A 21,629-nucleotide genomic window follows, 5' to 3' on the forward strand; every position below is an offset into this window, starting at 1 on the left:
CAGGGGGTTAGCAAGGACCATGGAATATGATGGACATCATTATCCAAAGTACTTGAATCTAATGTATGAAATATGATATGTCAAGAGCTTTGTAATGTTTTGAACAACCAATAAAAAAAAAACAAAGTACATCTATGGAGACACAAATTGGTGTCATACTTTATATGCAACCAGAGATATAAATGTTTGTGCTGTATATGTTTAATAAGAATTGTAATGCATTCTGCTGTCATTTATTAAAAAAATGTGGCGATCCAGATGGGAAAAAAATGAAAGAGAAAGCTATTAATATAATATGAAGTTAAAGAAAGACTAATTAAAGATATAAATCTCAAATATGAGTAAATGACTATAGTATATTTAAAAATGTCTATTGCAGTTAAGGAACCATTGTTTTGGGGACAAGAAAAGGGATTTTTGTCTCTTTTATTCTTTACTTGCTTTGTTTTTCACTGAAAACATTAAATATGATTATTGGTTAAGTCCCAGTAAAAATGTTAATATAGTAATAATTTGCATGACAATCAGAATGCAATAAATAGAAAAATTGATCTGATTTTAAATGAAACTCTTTAAATGGAAGCAAGTATTTTCACATAAGAATGTTGGACTTTTACTTGGAGCACAGTTGTTTTTAACTTTCATAAACCTATATTATTCTCTTCTCCCTTTTACTCTTTTTCAGAAGATTATGTTGAGATTCTCTGATTTCACATAGCTTCTTTGGGAAAGTGTTGCATGATATCAGTACTAGTTGTGCTCTTGCACAAAATAATAATATAATTTTCTAACATATCATGTTGTATTTGTTCTCCATATTCTCTGCTTCATTCTCCTCTTCCTTTCCCCCGTATTCTCATGTATCAGTAGAATATTGTCAAAAAACTTTTGGCTCAGTCTTTTTTTTTTTGTAGGTAGTTCAATGTATAACAGTATACTGTGGTATTAACAAGTATTATGCATTTTTCTATTTTTTTTTTCTATTCACATTATTTCCTACATAGGTAGCTGTTCCATATTAAGTTTAAATGTGAGAAAAATTTCAGTAAAATTATTTTCCATCTTTTTTTTCTATACCACATGGAAATCATAGCATAGTCTACAGAGTGGATACGATTTATTAGTATATAATAATATCCTTTTTTATCTTCCACATAATGATCCAATAGATAAATCAGAATGAATGAAATTTACCATGACTACCTGCAAATATTTATCAAAACGTCCTGTTAAGGATCATTACATACATTGTTTTTACTGGAATACATATTTATGAATATATATTTAAAAGAAAATTTTAAACAAATCTAATTTTGGAGATCTAAGTTAACTTTATTTACAATTCTAGAATCAAGCAGCAATATGGATTCAAACTCGATAGAATTCTCAAATCCACCACATGCAAAGTGTATAAAACGAAAAAAAAAAAATAAAAAGGAATATGACATGCTGAAATAACCTGATGGACTACGCTTGAAATTTGCTTTCTGTTGTTATATTTTTACATCTCCCAGCTTATGATTGTCTAGACTCAGTTACTTGGTTATGCATGTATAGTCATAGTTTGTTACAGTTTGTTTATATAACAAGCTAGATTCAGTTTAATATGTATAGAGTCTACATATAAAACATATAAAAAGGCTGGTTTAGACCAAATTTAATTCAAGTGAGAATATAGTACATGTATACACATACACACACACAGTAACTTGAAAGTACTCTAAAACTATTTTAGAAGATTATGGTACTAGGATTCTAAAATGATGATTTTTTTAAAATTTTGCTTTTTTCTGTATTTTAGCCATGGTTTTCGATTTTGCTTTGTAAATATTTTGATGTAAACATGTTCTTCTATCTTGTCAGTGCAGTTATACCTCCAGATTATGTGGGACATTTAAATATTAAAATATCCTTGCACATTATTTTTATATCTACCTGTAAATGTCCCAGATGAATATCAGTAATATTCACAACCTAGACTAATTCTTTAACCAGAAAGATAATGACAGTTCACTAAGCATTTCAGTAAGCCCACAAATCTTACAGAGAACAAAAAATTTAGGTGTACAAACTAAATTTCAAGAGTTGATGCATGAAACCATATTTTCTTTGGATAGGAATTCAGATTATTTAAAAGGCTAAATAAAAATAGTTAATTTATTCATTAATAATTCATTGTCAATATATGTTAGTATATACATATTATCTTGTGAAAATAAATTACTTAACTAAGAAGTATACAAATATAATACAAATACTGAATGCTAGTAACAAATTATCATATTAAGATCACAGTGTATTTCAAATATTTATGTAGACAATCACCAAAATAATATATGTGGCTACTATTTTATTTTCCATATAGTTGATTTTAAGAAATGTTGTTACTTGGTTGTGTATGCTGAATATTTATTGAGTGATGTGATAGTAGACTTATTTCTCATATATACCTCATATATAATAGTGTCTTAAAAACATTAATATACTTTTCACTATAAAACATTCAATTTCTCAGTATTTAACATACCATTTTGTTAAAATTTTAAAATAAATGTCATTACATTACTTTCTTGAGCATATTTTTTCTTATACAATTTTAATATTTCATTTTGCCAAGTTTGTACTTTACCATTCCTTTTTTTTGCTATGATTTGAAAAAAAATGTACTTAGGTTAAAATTAAGAAATTCATATTAATAAATATTGATATTTATTAATATTCATAAAATACTAATAAAATTAATTTCTTAACATCTGAACTTTAGTTGTCAAATTGGTTGTTATTGCATTTAGTCACCACATTCAAGAGGAGGCAATTCATATAGTTCTGGATTTTAATTATAGCTGGAACACTTAATTAGCAAGACACAAAATGGAGGACTGAATTTAATTTTGTTAGACATAACATTTTATAGTATAAAATGAAATTAGAATGAAGTTATATCAAAAGCTATCTCTCTTCAAATGTAATGAAAAAAATTGGATCATCTCTGTGGTGGTGGTTGTATCAATGGTACAAGAACCCTAACACAATGTTTCTGGTGGCTAAAAATCCTTAAGTCAGAGAGAGATGGGAGACAGCTAGAGTTGGAAAGTACCAGAGTCAGGATAGAAGGAATATTTTTAAGGCTCCCTGCTTAAAAATACACCTTGATAGTGTCCTCAGCAAATCTACCTAGGTAAGACGTGTGCCCAAGATGATAGGTTTGAAGATTTCTCGACTAGTAATGCAAAATATATGCAATAGCATGGCTGGTGAGTGTTTCCTGAGTCCTTAGATGCAATCTCCTTTAGTAATTGCAGTGCTTGTGCTATGCACCAAGACTGGGGAGGAGAAGGCAATATTTTTTATAAGACCTTTTAGGTAAATGTTGTGTTATTGCCTATGATGGATGGGACCTGAAAAATTTGAGAAAGTTTTTAATCTGGATTCAGACTCCTAATGAACCAAAAAATGTAAGCAAGTAAAAAGAAACATGCTGACAAATATAAAAACATGCCTGGGGTGGGAGGCAGACGGACAGACAGAGGAAGAGAGAATGAGGAAAGCAAGGCAGAAAATAGAGTATGAAAATAAATGGAAGGAAATAAATTGTTCAAAAATTTCTTGCTGTGAAACAGATTTAAAATCATTCTCAATGTAAGTTTAGGTTAAAAACATGTTTAAAGACTGAAATAATATGCTTTTTTTCTATGTTTCCTTTAATTTTTAATCTACCTTAAATATAAGAATACATTTTATAAAGTTTCCTATCACTCAGAGTTGAAATGATAAAAGGAAGGATTATATACTAAAGATGATAATTAAAAACCATATGTGTTTATATGTAAGTTGATGGTTATCGTAGACATATTAAAATTTCAAATAATAAAACTAAATGATTTATGTTTGATGAACTGACATAACATCCAAAATAAGGGCAAGTGGACTATCTGAGGAAGATAACATACAAAAGAAAACAAGAAAGATATTCCAAGAAATAAGAAAACATAAACAAGCAATGTTCTGAAATAAAAGCTGAATTTCCAGTAGAAAAAAATCCAGAGTGCATATGTATCTGTTAATACAAAAAGATAAATGGTGCTACAATATGCACATACAAACCTACTATAAATATAGAAAAATTCTTCAAGTATCTAATGAAAGGAAAGAGAATGAATTCATTTTTAAGGATGTTACACAGCTCAACTTTCTATTTATCCACAGAACACTTCATATATGAGAAAAAAGATGTGTATAAATCTCTACATAATCTTGAAATTTCCTTAAACAATACTCAATTGTTGTGAGCCATCCATGGGCTGTGTGTGTGAGCTATGCACATTTAAACGATGAGGGGCCTGGACTGACATTGCTGCCTGATTGGGCTATGCCACATATGTGTGCCTTTTCTCTTGCTCTGCCTGTGATACCACACAGCACCTGAGATGGGTGTGGCATTACAAGATGTCAATCAACCTGCTGACCATAAGACATCACCAAGCAAGACTCCACCTTCTAAACCCAATCCCTTGCCTTATTTGAGTGGAATATGCTATGAATGGCTTTTCCCCAATAAATAGGGTGGCTTCAGGGATGCCCTCTATCTTACTTGCCTCTCTTGCTCCTCTTGCCTTCTTTCTAGAGTGGAAACTGATCTTTGAGATGGCAGAGCAATCCTGACACCGAACCCCCGACCCCTCACCCTGCATTTGAGAAAAAGGTATTTTTGTGTTTGTGTGTGTTTTTTTTTCTCCCATGGCCAGCCCAATTCACCAAGAGTGGCCTTACTTTGTCCTCTGTGCTAGATGTGGGTGACACTCAATGTTTTAGAGCCTTTGGTTTTTCTTTCTCTCTTGTAGTCTACATTTGCAGCTTGATAATATTCTTCAGTGCTATCTTTACATTCTCTTTGTTTTGCCTATATTTGTGGGTATGTGTATGTATGTGTGTCTGTGTTTGTGTGTGTGTGTGTGTGTGTGTGTGTGTGTGTGGTTATTACGAGGCCTATGCAAGACATCCTTACTAATGACAAGCTGATATAAACAAATTGACTTCTTTCACTTACAAAATCTCTAGATTTTTATACTATTCCCCAAAGCTGTTTTTGATATAACAAATAATATATTTTAATATTGCATATTCCTTAATGACTTAATATTGCTTTAGTTAAGTTTTAAATTGTTTTGACCTTTTAATCTTGAGCTAGAGATCTGTAGAATTTATACACCATTATCACAGTAATGGAGCATTCAGAAATTTACTCTATATTTGCCTGTAATAGTAGCTTTATATTTTCATATGTTGTTATGATGGTAATTATTATCTATTCATTTTTGCTTAAAAAGTACTATGCACTTGCATGTTTTTTAAAAATTTATATCAAAAAGATATTATATGGCTAATCTTTATATTTTTTATGTATGAATTCTTACTTGATGTTTTTCAATGTCCTTAAAACATTTGTGCTTGAAGTGTGTAATCACTTTAAGTGATTTTTAAAGATCTGGTGCTGAAAATATACAACCAAGTACAGAAAAAAAAGGAAGGAAGAAAGGAAAAAAATTACCCAGTTATCATATAGTGAAAACTATAACAGACATTTATTTTTAATATGAAATAACATAAATATTTGTGAGAAAAAAATGTGACATTCAATATTTTAGAAATAAATTAATAATCCAAATGAGATAAAAACACTGTCGACTTTATTCCATTTAAAATTTTGAGCTACTATTAATTGACTATTGAAATATTACTTAAGGCAAGGATCAAATTTTTATAATTGGTTATGATTTATAGCAATAAAATATTTAAAGATTATCTTTAAAAAGTGTGGGAATGGGGCTGGGGATGTGGCTCAAGCGGTAGCGCGCTCGCCTGGCATGCGTGCGGCCCGGGTTCGATCCTCAGCACTACATACAAACAAAGATGTTGTGTCCGCCGATAACTAAACAATAAAATATTTAAAAAAAAATTCTCTCTCTATCTCTTTCGCTCTCTCTTTAAGAAAAAAAAGTGTGGGAATTTATTGGCAAAAAGTAAAGTGTCAATTTTATTTTCTTTGGTAATAAAAAATCAATATAAACATGTTTATTACAAAATTTTAAACTATTTAGAAAAATATATTATTTATATGGTATACGTGTGTGTATGCACATACATTAAATAACTAAACAATGCCAGCTTAAATTTTCATATAATCTATTTTAACCACAAAATTCTTAAGAAATAATACCTCCCAAGGTAATAATTTTGTACTTTTCTGCATCACTTACATTCTATGCAATAAGTATATAATAGGTTCCAAATTAACACAATGATATAAATGATATATTGCTACATAAAGAAGAAATATCATAATATCTACAACTTAGTATTCTTAGTCTGGCAGAAGGTTTGTCAATTTTATTTTTGTACAAAGCCAATTCTTCAATTTATCAATCTTTTAATTTTTTTGTCTGTTTTCATCTCCTCTGATTTTTATTATTTCTTCTTTTCTACTAATTTTGAGATTAGATTGTTCTTGTTTGTGTAGTTCCTGAGGATGTAGTGGTAGATGGTGTAGGATCCTTCTGTTTTTTTTTTTTTTTTTTTAAATGGGTCTTTACTGCTTTAAACATGAACTGCAAATGATTCCTTTGTGTTATTTTATTCAACTTTCCTCCAAAGCAATCACTATTTTAAAAAGTCAATACATTTTATTTATTAGAGAAATTTCAGTTTCACAACAAAATTGAGCTCAAAGTACAGTTTTTATATCCCTCTCCCCTCACATAAACAGACTCATCCACTATCAAGTCCATATTGGACTGGTAAACCTATGACAATTGACTGAGATACATAGACAAATCATTATAATAGCCCATAGTTTACAAAAGGCTCCATGTTAGTGGTATTTACTATTGTATTTTGAAGTTGTATAAGGACATGTTGTCTACCATTACTATATGATACAGAATAGTTTGCTACCTGAAACATCTGTCTTGCACTTATTTATCCCTCTCTACTTTCCAACCCCTGAAAATTACCAATTCTTTTTATCATTTTATAGCTTTGTCTTTTCCAGAAAATCATATAGCTGGAATCATGTATTATTATTTCGAAATCAATTTCTTTCATTTAGTAATATCAATTTGAAGTTCTTAAGATCTTATTTCCTTTCAATGATGAACAATATTTCATTGTCTGGATATAGAACGTTTATTTATGCATTCACCTACTGAAGAACATCTTGGATGCTTGCAAGATTTGGCAATTTATGAATAAAACTCATAAACATCTTTGTGTAGGTTTAATGTGAACATAAGTTTTCAGTTCCCTTGGATAAACACCAAGTAGTGTGGTTGTCAAATATTTTTTTTTTTGAGAGAGAGAGAATTTTAATATTTATTTTTTTATTCTCAGCGGACACAACATCTTTGTTTGTATCTGGTGCTGAGGATCGAACCCTGGCTGCTCGCATGCCAGACGAGCGTGCTACCACTTGAGCCACATCCCCAGCCCGGTTGTCAAATCTTATGGTTAAGTTATGTGTGGTTTTGTAAGAATCTGCTGCTGTGCGCTTTAGCGTTTTCACCAGCAGTGAATGAGAGATCTGATTCCTCATTCTTACCACCATTTTATGTTAGTGTTTCGGATTTTGACTATTCTAACAAGTATATAGTAGTAGCTCCTTATTTTAATTTGTAATTCTCAGATGATATATAATGTTAAAGATATTTTCATGAGTTTATTGGTTGTACCTATCTCTTTATTTCATGATTGTCTAAGTCTTTTGACCATTTTTCTTTCACTTCTATTCCTGTTTCAGTTTTAAGAGTTCTTTTATTATTTTAGATAATAACCCTTTATCAGATATATTTTACTATCTGTTGCTTTTCTTCTCATTCTTTTGATATTCTCATTTGAGATGTAGAAATCTTCCATTATGATGTTAAAAAGGAGTAGTGAGAGAGAACTTCCTTGCCTTTTTTCTGATCTTAATGGGAAAATATCTCATTTATCATTTTTATGGTTGAATTTAATTCTAAGTTGTTTTGTACTTGTTCTCTATCAAGTAAATGAAGTTTCGTTTTCTTTCAAATGACTAAGAATTGTTTTCATAAATGGTAATTGCATTTTGTCAAATGCTATTTCTGCATCTACTGATACAATGTGACTTTTTTCTTCAGACTTTGGATGTGATGAATAATATAATTTGATTTTAAAATATATAACTGTTCTTGCACACTTGGAATAAATTGCACTTGAGTATGGTGTATAATTTTTTTTTTTTTGGTCCTAGGTGCACGATTCTTTTTTCTATTGTTTGATTCCATTTGCTAATATTTTATTGAGAAGATATGGTTCTATATGCACAAAGATGTTAGTTTCTTGTTTATTTTTTCTGTGTTTTTTCTTTTTGATTTTTGTATGAAAGTAATGTTGATCTCAAATAATAAGTCCAGAAGTATCCTCCCTGCCTCTATCTTCTGGAAGACATTATAAGCAATTATAAGGTCTGGCAATGGTTGAGATGTGGGGGAGGTGCTAAAGGAGAATAACACATACTCCCCTGCCTTTGCTGAGAACTGGAGACACCATGAGAGAAGCAGCCCTGAAAATGATGGACCCTTCAGGAAAAGGCCTGTGTATGAACACAGATGTGTGTGTTTAAAAGCTACTCATTAAACTATCGTGAGAATGGTGAGGTATGCCTGAAATGCACACAGATGGGGAGATCTTGACCTGGAGAAGAATCTATGCTTTGAGAATATTTGCAATTAAATAATCTGTTGAACTTATTGAATCAGTATTTCAAAGCTTACATGACCATGGAGCTTTTAACTTTTCTGAAGTACCCATTGACAAGATTCAGAACATGCCATAAAACAGTTTGGCAAATGATACGCTAAGTAATAGCCTCAAGGTTAATCAATCTCATAATGGCAAATTCTTTTTTTTTTTTTTTTTTAAAGAGAGAGCGAGGAGAGAGAGAGAGAGAGAGAGAGAGAGAGAGAGAGAGAGAGAGAGAGAGAATTTTTAATATTTATTTTTTAGTTCTCGGCGGATACAACATCTTTGTATGTGGTGCTGAGGATCGAACCCGGGCCGCACGCATGCCAGTTGAGCGCGCTACCGCTTGAGCCACATCCCCAGCCCCAATGACAAATTCTTAATCAAAAGAGTGCTCACTGATTTAGGATAATATGACTATAATTGAATGAAATAAGAGCATGACAAAAAAACTTATTCAACAATATTCCATCTTGGAAAACATTTACAGAGTGACATCCACTATGTGGTAAATTCTACCCTGGGTTCTAAGGACCCAAAGATGACAAAGGCAAGTACTGTCCTGAAGGAGTTGGCTACCTGTGAGGGAATTCAGAGGCTCTGTGGGGAACTGATACTAAGTAGTAGTTACACTGAGAGGCAGAGATGTTGGGTGACGTGGCTGGAGGTTACACTTGTTCAACCTTAGCCTAGATACCTCCCTTTCCTGAGAATGACCCTGCGGAAAAAAAAAAAAAAAGGCTGAAGTTGGGCCAGGAACTCTAAGAGGGACAGAAAGATTTGGAATAGGGGCAGGATTCAGGGCAAGGACTGCCAGGGTGGACTCAGTCAATACATGCTAAGGTAATCTTAGCCCAGGCCAGTCTTTTAATTTCTGAGCTTCTGTCTCATTTGCAAACATTTTTCCAAATGTTTAGTAGATTTCAGAGAGCCTAGAGTTTTTGGTTTGGAACATGATTAATTGGTGATTTAATCCTTTAGTAAAAATAGACATATTAAAACTGTCTTTTTATTCTTGTGGAAATTTTGGCAGATTGTGTCCTTTAAGTAATTGGTCCAGTTTATTTTTTTAAATAAAAAGAAAAAAGGCTGAGGACTGGGGACATGGCTCAGTCATTAAGTGCCCCTACGTTTAATAGCTGGTATCCCCCCCCCAAAAAAAAATACTTAACAAGAGATCTAGTCTCCCAGTTTCTAAGAGACATTATATTATCCACAATAACCAAGATATAGACACAATCAAAATGTCCACTGATAAGTGAGTAATATAGAAAATGTGGTTTATGCATGCAATGATATATTGTTCAACTTTAAAAAAATAATACTATCATTTGTGAGAACATAGGTAAACCTAGAGGGCATTACACCAACTGAAGTTAGCCAAGTCAGTTCCAGAAGGACAGATAGTATATAATTTCACTTACAAGAATTGTCTAAAATTGTCAAACTCACAGAAATGAAGAATAGAATTGTGATTTACAGGGACTGGGCAGAAGGAGGAAAGGAGAGTTTTTCAATGTGTCTTGTCTCCTTTTTATTTATTTTTTCTTTCTTTATTTCTTTTTATGGAATCCATCACTTTTTTGGTTTCTGTTTTTATATATCCATTTTACCCTCTGTTATAAAAGTTCATATAAATAGAGTCATGCTGCATGTGCAATTGATTCTAGTAACCTTGACTCAAAGTGATACTTCTGAGAATATTGCAATGCCATTGCTTGCACAAATTCATTGTCAAAAGCGTCACTTTGCATCATAGTTTAGTCTTCTTTGCTGAGTGAACAATTCACTGTATGATTATAAATTGTATCTATCATTGTATGAGTGTACATTTAGGTAATGTTAGTTTGGTTATTTTAATATATATGCTCTAAACTTTTGTTTACAAGTCTTTTTATGGGTGTATGTTTTATTTCTCTTGTATAAATAATTCCAGGTATGGAATTGTATTATTTAACATAATACAGACATGTATTTTTTACAATTAAATTTAAATAAACTTCAAAAATTTTCTAGAACAGTCATATCATTTTACATTCTTTCCAGTAGGATACCAATGATCCAAGTTGTTCCATATTCAGACTTACATTCCATAATGTTAGCTTTTGAAAATTTATCTTTTCAAGTGAATTTAAATAGCCAATGTTACATATTCCTCCATTATGCTTCTTGAGTCTCTTCCTTACATATGTGTAGTGAAAGGTGTACCTCCTAATTTACAGGGAAAAAAAGTTTTGCAAAGAATTTCTTCTATGAATATCCCAAGCTCCCTACAAGAGTAATATCTCTCTTACTTTCCCATCCCAATGGTAAGCTTACACTACTCCTAATTAATAATTATTTTTACCATCTTGTTCTGCATGTGCTTTGTACTTCAGGATTCATGTCAACATCGTTAATGACAAGTTTTGGCTATTGATTTCATTGTATTTTTAAAAAATTATATTAGTCTCCTTATCAGTACTTAAGGAAGCTCAAATCTCTTTAATTAAAAACTAACATAATATCTACTTCCATCAACCATATACTCTTAAAAGTTTGACATTTCACTTCACCAAACATGTTTTTATAATCCAATGCCTTTTCAGTCCATCCAACTTAATACAGATACTACTTCTTCAAGGATACAATTATGTTGCTAAAATCTCTGAAACATCTATGTGAATAAATTTAATGCTAGCTCCTGATCTGCAACTTTCTTGTCTTCTCTGTAGTATTTGCCACCCTTTACTGAACACACTTTCCTGAACTTTTCTCTTCCTTGGATGTTTTTAGTATAATAAGCATCTCCCTCTTGTGTTTTTGTTTCCATTTCTCAAGATGCTCATTCACAGACTCTTCTATAGGTGGCTCCACATGACCCTTAAATAATTCTTCTCTTTACACATTACACTCATTTCTTCAAGTGTTGGCATAATTTTCCCTGTTGTTTAATACTAAAGCTCAATGGCTGAGGATATAGCTCAGTTGTTAGAATGCTTGCCTCATATGCAGAAGGCCCTGGGTTCAATCCCAAAATAAATAAATAAATACATACATACATAAATAAAAAGTAAATGTTGAAAATAACACTGATTCCAGATTATACATGGCATTCTACTGCCCAAATATCTTCTATCCAATTGTAATAGGTAGACTTTTAAAATACATATTTTGAAACCAACCTCTGCTTTTTATCCTTATTCCTTCCACGATCATTTCTTTGCTATACGTCTCCCTAGACCTTGCTATATTCCACTACAATGTGCAGTTTATTCAATACTTGCTGTGATCTTTAAAACCAGAAAGCGGATTGTGTCAAACCTGTTTATACAATGGTTTAGTGGCTTTCATTTTTCCTGACCTACATCATCTCCACATTCTGGAGAATGTCCTCATCTCTAGCATTCTTTCTTACCTTTCTTCACATCACTAAATTCATTCCATCAAAACAACATTTTTTAACTGTTTAGAATGTGTTGTTTAGATTTTTTTTTTTTAGCAAAATATGAACTTTCACAGAATTTTCTCTGTTGGAAATTTTCTGCCCCAAAATTTACCAGGGCACTGCTACTCATCCTTTTGAACTCAATCTGATAGTTGACTCTTAGAGTTGATTTTAGTTCTTCCACATTAGGTGTGTTCCTATGTTTTTTTTCCCCCTTCTCTCTCTCTCTCTCTCTCTCTCTCTCTCTCTCTCTCTCTCTCTCTCTCTCTCTCTTTCTTTCACAGCAGACTATAAGATATTCAAGGGCATAAACTGCTTTCCTCTTTCATGAAAAATTCATACCACCTACACAACTGTTGGATTAAGAATGGATATTCACAAATTAGACATTGACTAAATCAAGTCATTTGTTAGTTAAAACATAGTATATTGCTCCCCTATTTCCTTTGCTGCTGTAATAACAGAATACTAGAGATAAAATTATAAATAATAGAAAGTTGTGGAGGTTGGGTGTCCAAGATGTGTTACCCTATTTTGCTATGTCATAGCATGATCAAAGGGCATGGAAGCACTCAAGATGCAGTGAAAAATAAAAACATCCAGAATCATGCTTTTATGAGGAATCCTCTGGGGTCATAACTAACCTACTCAAGATACCTAAAAAAAGAGAAAAAAAAGTATCACTTTTTTTTCTTTTTTGGTATTGAGTATAAGCATTTCACCACTGAGCTACCTCCACTGTACCTTTATTATATTTATTTGTATGTGGTGTTGAGAATCAAACTCAGTGCCTCAAGCATGCTAAGCAAGCGCTCTACCACTGAGCCACAACCCCATCCCCAATTATTATTATTATATTTTATTTTGAGTCAAGAACTTGCTAAGTTGCTGAGAGTGGTCTTGAACTTACGGTCCTCCTGCCCCAGCCTCCCAAACTGCTGGGATTACACCATACCCAACAATGTTAAATTCCATAATATAGTTACAGTGACCATCATATTTCAACAGGAGTTTTGGAAGGGGCACTTAAACCACAACAATTACATATATATGACTATTGTCTAAAATGAGAAAACTGATTATTTATTTATAAGCATAATTTTTAAATTGGGTCAAATGATCATCCTTTCTCAGGCTAAGAAACTAATATAGCAATTTATTAATTTAAAATCAGTACTATAAAATGTGAAGTTTTAGAGCTCTGATCACAAAAAGATAAAAGCATATTTAATAGATGTTAAAATATTTCTCATTAACATTAATGAATGCATGATATTATTGATTTCTAATTCTCCTCCATTTTTAGTTTCCCAAATATAGTTAGAATATTCTTTTACCACAATGTACATTTATATAAGCAATTTGATTTACAGAAATATTGCTTCCTTAGAGATTTATGTCAACAGTCTTGCTAATTAATCATTGAAGGGATGAAATTAAATCCTCCTAAATAGAAAGGATCATCCACTGAAACATTCAATTAGAAAGTCAGCAGTAGATAATATATCACTAAGCCAGAGATTTGTCTTGCTCCTTTAAGAGTTGAATACTATTCTATGCAATAAATCTGAAGGAGAATAAATTTAATCAATACAGGAAACTTAGAGTCACATGTTGAATAATAAAAACAAGGCAAATTAATATTGTTAATTAGAGAAGTATTATAATTTATGAAATTATATTTTGAAATTCTAATTAAAAATGCTTCACAGTATTCCCAATAACAGGAATAAATTATGGAAATTTAAAAGGCCATAAGGAGAGATATTTTCCATTAATGTATTTTCTGAGTAATTTACAAAAACTATTTTTAATACTGGATATTTGTGTGTATACATATAAATATATATAAACATGTATATAAACATATATGCATCACAAATATAAATGCACACTGACATGTTTTCCACCTATGCAATAAATTAGTTGAAATCAATGGCGCGTAAAGCATCTCCTGAGCTCAAGTTTCTACAACTTGATATATACATACCTCCTCCCTATCTGTCATCAGTTGCAATTCCTACTTTAAAAGGAAGAAGTTCTATCCAGGTGCTGTAACCTTACAGAATCTCTCAGGACCCTTTTTTCAAGACTTTTTTAGTGCTGAATATTCATTGCTACCAATAGAGGAAATCCCTCAAAATGAGTCATTTGCCTCCTGACAATCTTTGAGTAGTACCCACATTCAACAACCTTGAAGTAAGAACACTGTGGAAAAGAAAAATAATACTTGTGCTTTTATGGGAATCCATATGTGATCTGTCAATATCTGAAGCATGAGGCAAAACTTAAAAGGTATATATTTCTGGGTTGACAATGAATTCTCATTATCATTGAAGAGGTGTGTAGTAAAAATAATTTATAATAAAATCTAAAAATTCTAATTTAATGGACATCTTTTAGTTTGAATTTATAATGTATGAAGTGAAACTAAAATGTTTACACTCCATTTTATTTTATTTTATTGGTATTAGAGATTAAACCCAGGAGCATGTAACCACTGAGCAACACCCACCAGCCCTTGTTTGTTTTTATTATTTACTTAGAGACAGGGTCTCACTAAGTTGCTTAAGGCCTCTCTAAATTCCTGATACTGACTTTGAACTTGCAATCCTATTACCTAAGCCCCCACCCTCCACCCCTGAGACACTGGAATTATAGGCATTCTACCATAACTCTTGGCTCTACTGTGAATTTTAAAAGTCTATTTATGTGAATACCATTCAGCTGAAGACTTCTAAGAACCACCTGCAAGTGAATGAGGTGGATACTTATTACAGTTAAAAAACAGGATGGGAGATCTCAGTAAGAGGACATCAGAAAGATGTTATTGGATTTGGTCTTTTCCTGGTTAATTTTGGAAAGAGCGTATGAAAGCTGGGGTTCACTTTGAGTTGGGTGCTTTTGGAAGAAGTTGAAGTTCTATAATTATTTCAATAAACTTTTCCATAAAGATGGAAAATATGAGCAAGACTAATATTATATTTTGTAAGGAAGCAACAATTGCTCTTGATAGGAGAGAGAATAGGATATTTCATAAAGCGTAGATTGTATGCAGAACTTGTTTAAGTGTCACCTTATGGTCTCAGATTGATCTTAACTCATATTGGTGTATGCAAGATTATGTCCATGGGAGAATAATGAGGCCTAATTGTGAGAGAGAGGGCAGCTTCTAAGATTGAAGCCTATCTGTTAGCATCAGACTACCTCCTGGACAAAAGAGGCTGCTTTGTTCCTCACAGAAAGACAAAACAATAAAGTAATTAATGAATAAACTAAAAATATATATGTCCAACATTCAACAAATAAGCCTTCTGGGAAGAGAAACAAACAAATAAAATTGAAAAGAAAATGTCAAATTGATACTGAGAAAAATAGATCTTAATTCTAAAGGCATCAGGTAATGACAAAATATAAAGAAACATTTTTAAATGATTCCAGAGTGAAGGCAGGGAATTTTAAAAAATTAAAAATGTTTTACAATGGATAAGGTTCATATTTCCATTATGCTACTCATGAAAAAAATATTCTAGAACAAGAGGCATATGTCATTATACTCTGATTAAAACTCATCTTTAAATCTTGACTTCTAAAGTCACCCTATAACTTGATTGTGCAAAAATTCTGAAGATTTATACACTGACCTCCTTCTGAGACAATTCTTTGATTTATTTTTCTTTTGTGGTGCTGGGGATCAAACCCAAAGCTTTTGTGCATTCAAGGCAAGCACTCTACCAACTGAGCTATATCCCCAGCCCTGAGGCAATTATTTGAAAACATTCTCCAGGAGATTAGGATAAAGACAAGAAAGAAAATGACTTGAGATACATGACATAACACCTTTATGAGTTGGATATAAGTTGTCCCTGGAAATCTCCTGTAAATGCTAGAATATTCAGAGGTAAAGTGCTTTGACTGTGAGAGCTGAAACCTAATTAACCCATCCCAGTTTGAGTTGTAATTGTAGGCAGAAGGGGTATGGTTGGAAGAGGTGAGTCACTGGGGGGCTTTCTATAGAAGGATGCATCATCCTACTCCCTCTCTTTCTCTGCTTCCTGGCCCTTGTTGAACTAAGCAGCTTCCTTCCCCTGGCCTTTCTGACATGAAGTACCACCTTGCCTTGATCCAGTTTAATGGAGTTGGCTGTTTATGTACTGAGACCTCTGAAACAGTGAGACCCAAATAAATTTTATGTCCTGTTTTAGTCAGCTTTTTTTGCTGCTCTGACTAAAGGAGTTGATTAGACCACTTATAGAGGAGGGAAATTTTATTTGAGGGCTCATGGTTTCAGAAGTCTCAGTACATAGATAGCTGGCTCCATTCCCCAGGACTCGAGGTGATGAAGAACATCATGGTGGAAGGGTGTTGAAAAGGGAAGCATCTCACATGATGATCAGCAAGCAGAGACTCCATTTGCCAGACACAAAATGTATACCATAAAGCCATGTCCCCAAGGCCCACCTCCTTCAGTCACACCCTACCTACCTACCACTTAGCTTATCCCATCAAGGGATTTAACTCACAACCCAGTCATTCCTTCTCTAGACCTTCTCCCATTATCTCAGACATGAACTTTTGGGGGACACCTCAGATCCAAACCATAACACCTCCTCTAATTTGTTCTTGTTGGATGTTTTGGTCAATAAATTGCAAAAGTTGATGAAAACAGTTGTGACAAACCATGAGTACAGTGAGAGAAACCACAGATTAAGATTTGTAGAGCAGATTAAAAAGTGATTAGTCTGAGTGGCATAAGATCAGTGAATTCTAAGAATTTTTTTTTTTTTAAACAGTGCTTCTCACACTTTAATGTGCAAAGAATTCACACAGCATTTTGTTCTGTAGGACTGTAATGGTGTCAAAGACGCTGCCTTTCTCACAAACTCTGGGTCAATAATACCACTGTTGCTCTATGGGCCATAAGAGCAAACTTTGTCACTGAGCAATAATTTCAATACTTTTAAATATGAATTTGATTATGTGATTCACAGGTCATATGCTACTCTTTATTGCCCTTAGAGTTAAACCTGTGTTCCTTTCCTTGGCTCTCTGTGTTCTTCATTATAATGATTTAGTGAGCTTACTTTCCAAACCACATCCCAAGTCATTCTTAGCTTTTCTGATTATGCTCAAACAACATTGGCATAGTTTCAAGTATTTTTTAACCTCAGGATGTTTACATTTGCTATTCCCTCTGCCTCAATATTCTTTCCTTTTCCAACACTTGAGGAAAATTTAAACATCACTTCTAAAAAATTTTAAATTGCAAAACTATTATTTTCTCTTGCAACACTTTGTAATTTCCTACCAAAATACTTAATACTAAGTTATTGTTATGCTAAGCATTTTTAATCATTTATCTCTATTTCTATATATATAACTTAGATGAGGATACATGTTTGCATTATTCGTAATTATTATCCACAACCACTCCTAAAATATTTGATAACTATTAAGCATTCAATTAAATCTTGAAGAAAAACTATGACACCATATTGCTGGTGGATGGTGTGAAGAATGTTCAAGTCATGAAGGAGACTGAACTAGGAATGGGCATGATATGGTAATGTATTGGAAAAGAAAAAAACAAACATTTTTTTAAGTTCAAATCAGCCAGTGCATCACATGGTCCCATTATTTTGATGGTAATTATTTATGACTCTGTATTTCTAACATATTTTTATTTTTCTGTGTCCTTGCTGGGACCTATGGGAAGTCAAAGCAATAATGACTGCCATTCCGTTTCCAGAAATAACTGCTATAATGTGAGAATTTTTATTCGTTAGAATGGTCTTCAGTATAAAGCATCAGTCCATATTCCCTTCAGGTCAATAGTAGAATGGGAAAGATAATGCAAAAAAAAAAAAAAGAAATATATATATATATATATATATATATATATATATAAACACACACACACACACACACACACACACACACACACACATATGTATACACACACATATTGATATTTATAAAAATATCAAAAACTACAATATTTTATGTGTTCAGAGAATGAATGATAAAAAACACCAAATATAAAATGTCTCTTTAATTATAAATACCATTTTTTTAAGAGAGAGAGAGAGAGAGAATTTTTAATATTTATTTTTTAGTTCTCAGCGGACACAACATCTTTGTTTGTATGTGGTGCTGAGGATCGAACCCAGGCCACACGCATGCCAGGCGAGCGCGCTACCGCTTGAGCCACATCCCCAGCCCCCATAAATACCAATTTTTATGATAGTAAAAAACTACATATTATTTAGTTTATATTAAGTATATGGTAATGGGATAAATACATCATGCATCTAGATACTGAAAAACATATAGAAATTTGAAGAATTTCTATGTATTACAAATTAAACTAAAAACTTTCATTTGTGGTCCTGTAACTCTTTCCAAAGACTTTGTTTTCCTTAATGTTTGCTCAGTGAGCAGAACTCTTTCTAAATTGTCCTAGAGAACCGTACCTCAGCCTTGAGACCATTGACTTTGTAAAGCTATTGGTGTGGATATTCAAAGAAATTGCCTGTGCATTAAGTTTAAATTAGCTTTCATTATTATTCACAAAATAGTGAGACTGTGAACAAATCATGTCATTAGGAACCACTTTCACATCAGTATCATATTTTCTCCTCTGTTTACTGCTAAATGTGCAATTTACCTAAAGAGGGAGTGAAAAGAGAACAATGAGACAAGAATTGAGTGAACATTTGTGATGCCAATTCTCTAACCCAGGAATGCTAAAAAGGGGCGTTTTTAAAAAATGCCTCTTTTGAAAATAATATGTGTATAAAAATATATGTGTATACATGCTTTAAGATAAGAGAGTGCCTTTCAGGGAAGAATGGATAGCAAGTGAAATGTCACTAGTAGTTTCCAAAGAAGTTCCTAAAACTACATTATAAACTCAATATCACAGTGTTACTTTTGAAGATTAACAAATTATCTTTAGAAAGAACCTCAGAAACTTATAGGGGAATTCAGTGAATAAAATATTGAATTAATTCTTTGCCTATTTTTTTTTTTACCTAGTATTTTATTTTTTTAAACACTCCAATGCCAATTTATTTTTTAAAAAGGGCTCTGTGTTATCCTATGGTTTGCCCTTTTTAAAAAAATATTGTACAATCTTTGAAAATTACATAAGTTGTAATGATCTAATTCTATTAATAGCCATTCAAAAACAATAAACAAAACCAAACAAACAAAACATTCTCTCCCTCTCAACAACCATCTGGGTGAATATAAAGTTCTGAAAAGAAGCCAATTTAATATGAACTCTACCCTGGTAGAAACAAAAAGCAAAAAGATGAGAAGAAAACAAATTAACTAAAAGGTGTGTTGCCAGTGTCACTCAGAAGTGGGGCCCTGCATGCAGTAAGGCAGCCGGGAGTCTTTGCAGCTACAATTCATCCCGGCATGTCCATGTCCCAACTCAGGTGTCATGGAAATCCCTCAGCAGGGTTCTTCTGCGCTGTTCTGCTATGTGCATCTGGTTCTCCAAGTCCCCTCTGTCATAGCTGTCCACATGCTCCACTTTCCATGAAGGTTTTCAATCTCAGCCTCTAGCTGAGGCTGCTGGTATCAAACAGCTTCTTCCTAGGGCCAGACTCCCTGTAGAATGCATATGGGTAGGTATATTGCAGGGTATATCAACACTTGGCCGAGAGCTTGGCAGCATTCTGTAGATACTGCCAGTCAATCCAAGTTCCCACATTGTTCATCACCCTCTCCTGAATCTTCTCATGAATCCGCTGGTATGTTTGTGCCTCCAACTGTAAGCTTTTGTTGTTTTTTTTTTTTTTTTTTTCCACCTCTCAAAATAGAATAAGTACTTCTTGAGGGCCTCCCTGACCGGGGCTTGCTGACTCTGGTTGACAATGTCAGGATTCTCTGGTTTGTTCTCTTTGTACTGACTGTACTCATAGTATTCACTGTCATGAGTCTTCCAATCTCTTAGACACATCCAGCAGAAGTCATGTTTACATTTGGAGCATTACATATGATTGCAGCCTCCATTCTTCTCAATGCAGATGTTGCAATTGGGACAATCTTTAGTGTGAGCACTAATGTAGTTGGCCATTTCAGAGTCATCGGCACACTTTGTGAGCCATTTCCGGATTGTGGTGCAGTCTGTGGGGGCATGATACATCTGATGACACTTGAAACAGAAGACCTCATTGCACCGATTACACTGCACTTGTCGAGCTCTAAGCTCTTGTATCTGAATAACCATGAGGCAGTCTGCACCAGGGCACAGCTGGAGCTGGTAATGACTCTCCATGTAATTGCTGAAGAGGTAGGGCCTATATTTGTCTTTCAGTTCTTCATTGGGGTAAAATGGAAACACAAAGCCTTCTCGTGTAGAGTGGACAGTCCTGAGTCATACAAGAGACTCCCACACCCACACCATCCTTGACAAGTACTGGGCAGTGCTGCTCCCAGCAGCTGCGGAAAAACTGGTGCTGGCAGGCCAGAGAGAGTAGATTTTCCTTTCACACAAATTGCAATCACACTGTACAGTGATGAGGGGGATGGGTGGTGGGGAAATGTTTTGATGGATTGGGCTGAACTCATACCTCAACAAGCAGTTGAGAAGAATTGGACTTGTATCTGACTATATCTCTGAGACTTGCCAGTGGAAATTAACTAATATGAGTTTGGCAACTGAATGAGACACCTTTAGGACAGAAGCTAAGGTGGTCATGTGCTCGTTGAGGGCACCCTCAGACTCCTTATATGTCAAGCAAGTGAACTGGTACTCCTAAGGATCAAAGGCATCAGCCCCCTGCTGCTCCACATCGCTGACTACTCCCACATAATAATCCTTTATGTCCCCAGAGTCCTAGTCCTCTTCCTCCTCCTCCTCCTCCTAATTTGGGTCATAGTCCTCTTCATTGCTGTCAGACCCCTGGCTATTCATGTCCACAGACATCTTAGCATCCAGTCAAGTAGCAGATCTGGAAAGGTGTTGCTTTCTCTCCCTCCCCGCAAACTTTACCGCTTTCTCAAATGCATTAGTGTTTTTTGTCTTCTGTAATTTCTGCAGACCCTTCAGGCAGCTGTCACCCAAATATTTTCAGCATCGAGGCTGAAGAGCACAGGTGGGCCAGACCAGGTCAGGTGGACCACATGAACAGGACTGAGGTGCAGTGGCAGTGGAAGCATCAGGCGGAAGCCGGTTGGGCCCGAGCTGCAACCTCTGTAGTATTTCATTCTTTAATTAGTGTTTTCCAGTGTGCTGGGTCTTGACTCATTGTTACCAGTTTCTGAATCTCATACATAGTCCTCTGCCTGAATTTATTTACTATTGTTTCATGTTCTTTTATGTAATGTCATAACCATCAAGCATTAAAAAATATACAAATTTGAAATTACAGATATGTATGTTTGAATGATGCTTAATGATCTAAGAAGTACATGAATGCAGACAAGTTAA

General features: G+C 33.6%; 1 pseudogene across 1 annotated transcript; it reads right to left on the reverse strand.

The window, feature by feature from the left end:
* Positions 1-19,625: 19,625 nt before the first annotated feature.
* On the reverse strand, positions 19,626-21,087 carry LOC308651890 (E3 ubiquitin-protein ligase ARIH2-like; annotated as a pseudogene). The gene has a single exon. The product of its transcript is annotated as an E3 ubiquitin-protein ligase ARIH2-like (transcript).
* Between the last annotated feature and the right edge of the window lie 542 nt (positions 21,088-21,629).

Source organism: Spermophilus citellus (assembly GCF_964194105.1).
Source record: "Spermophilus citellus genome assembly, chromosome: 1".
Taxonomy (NCBI): domain Eukaryota; kingdom Metazoa; phylum Chordata; class Mammalia; order Rodentia; family Sciuridae; genus Spermophilus; species Spermophilus citellus.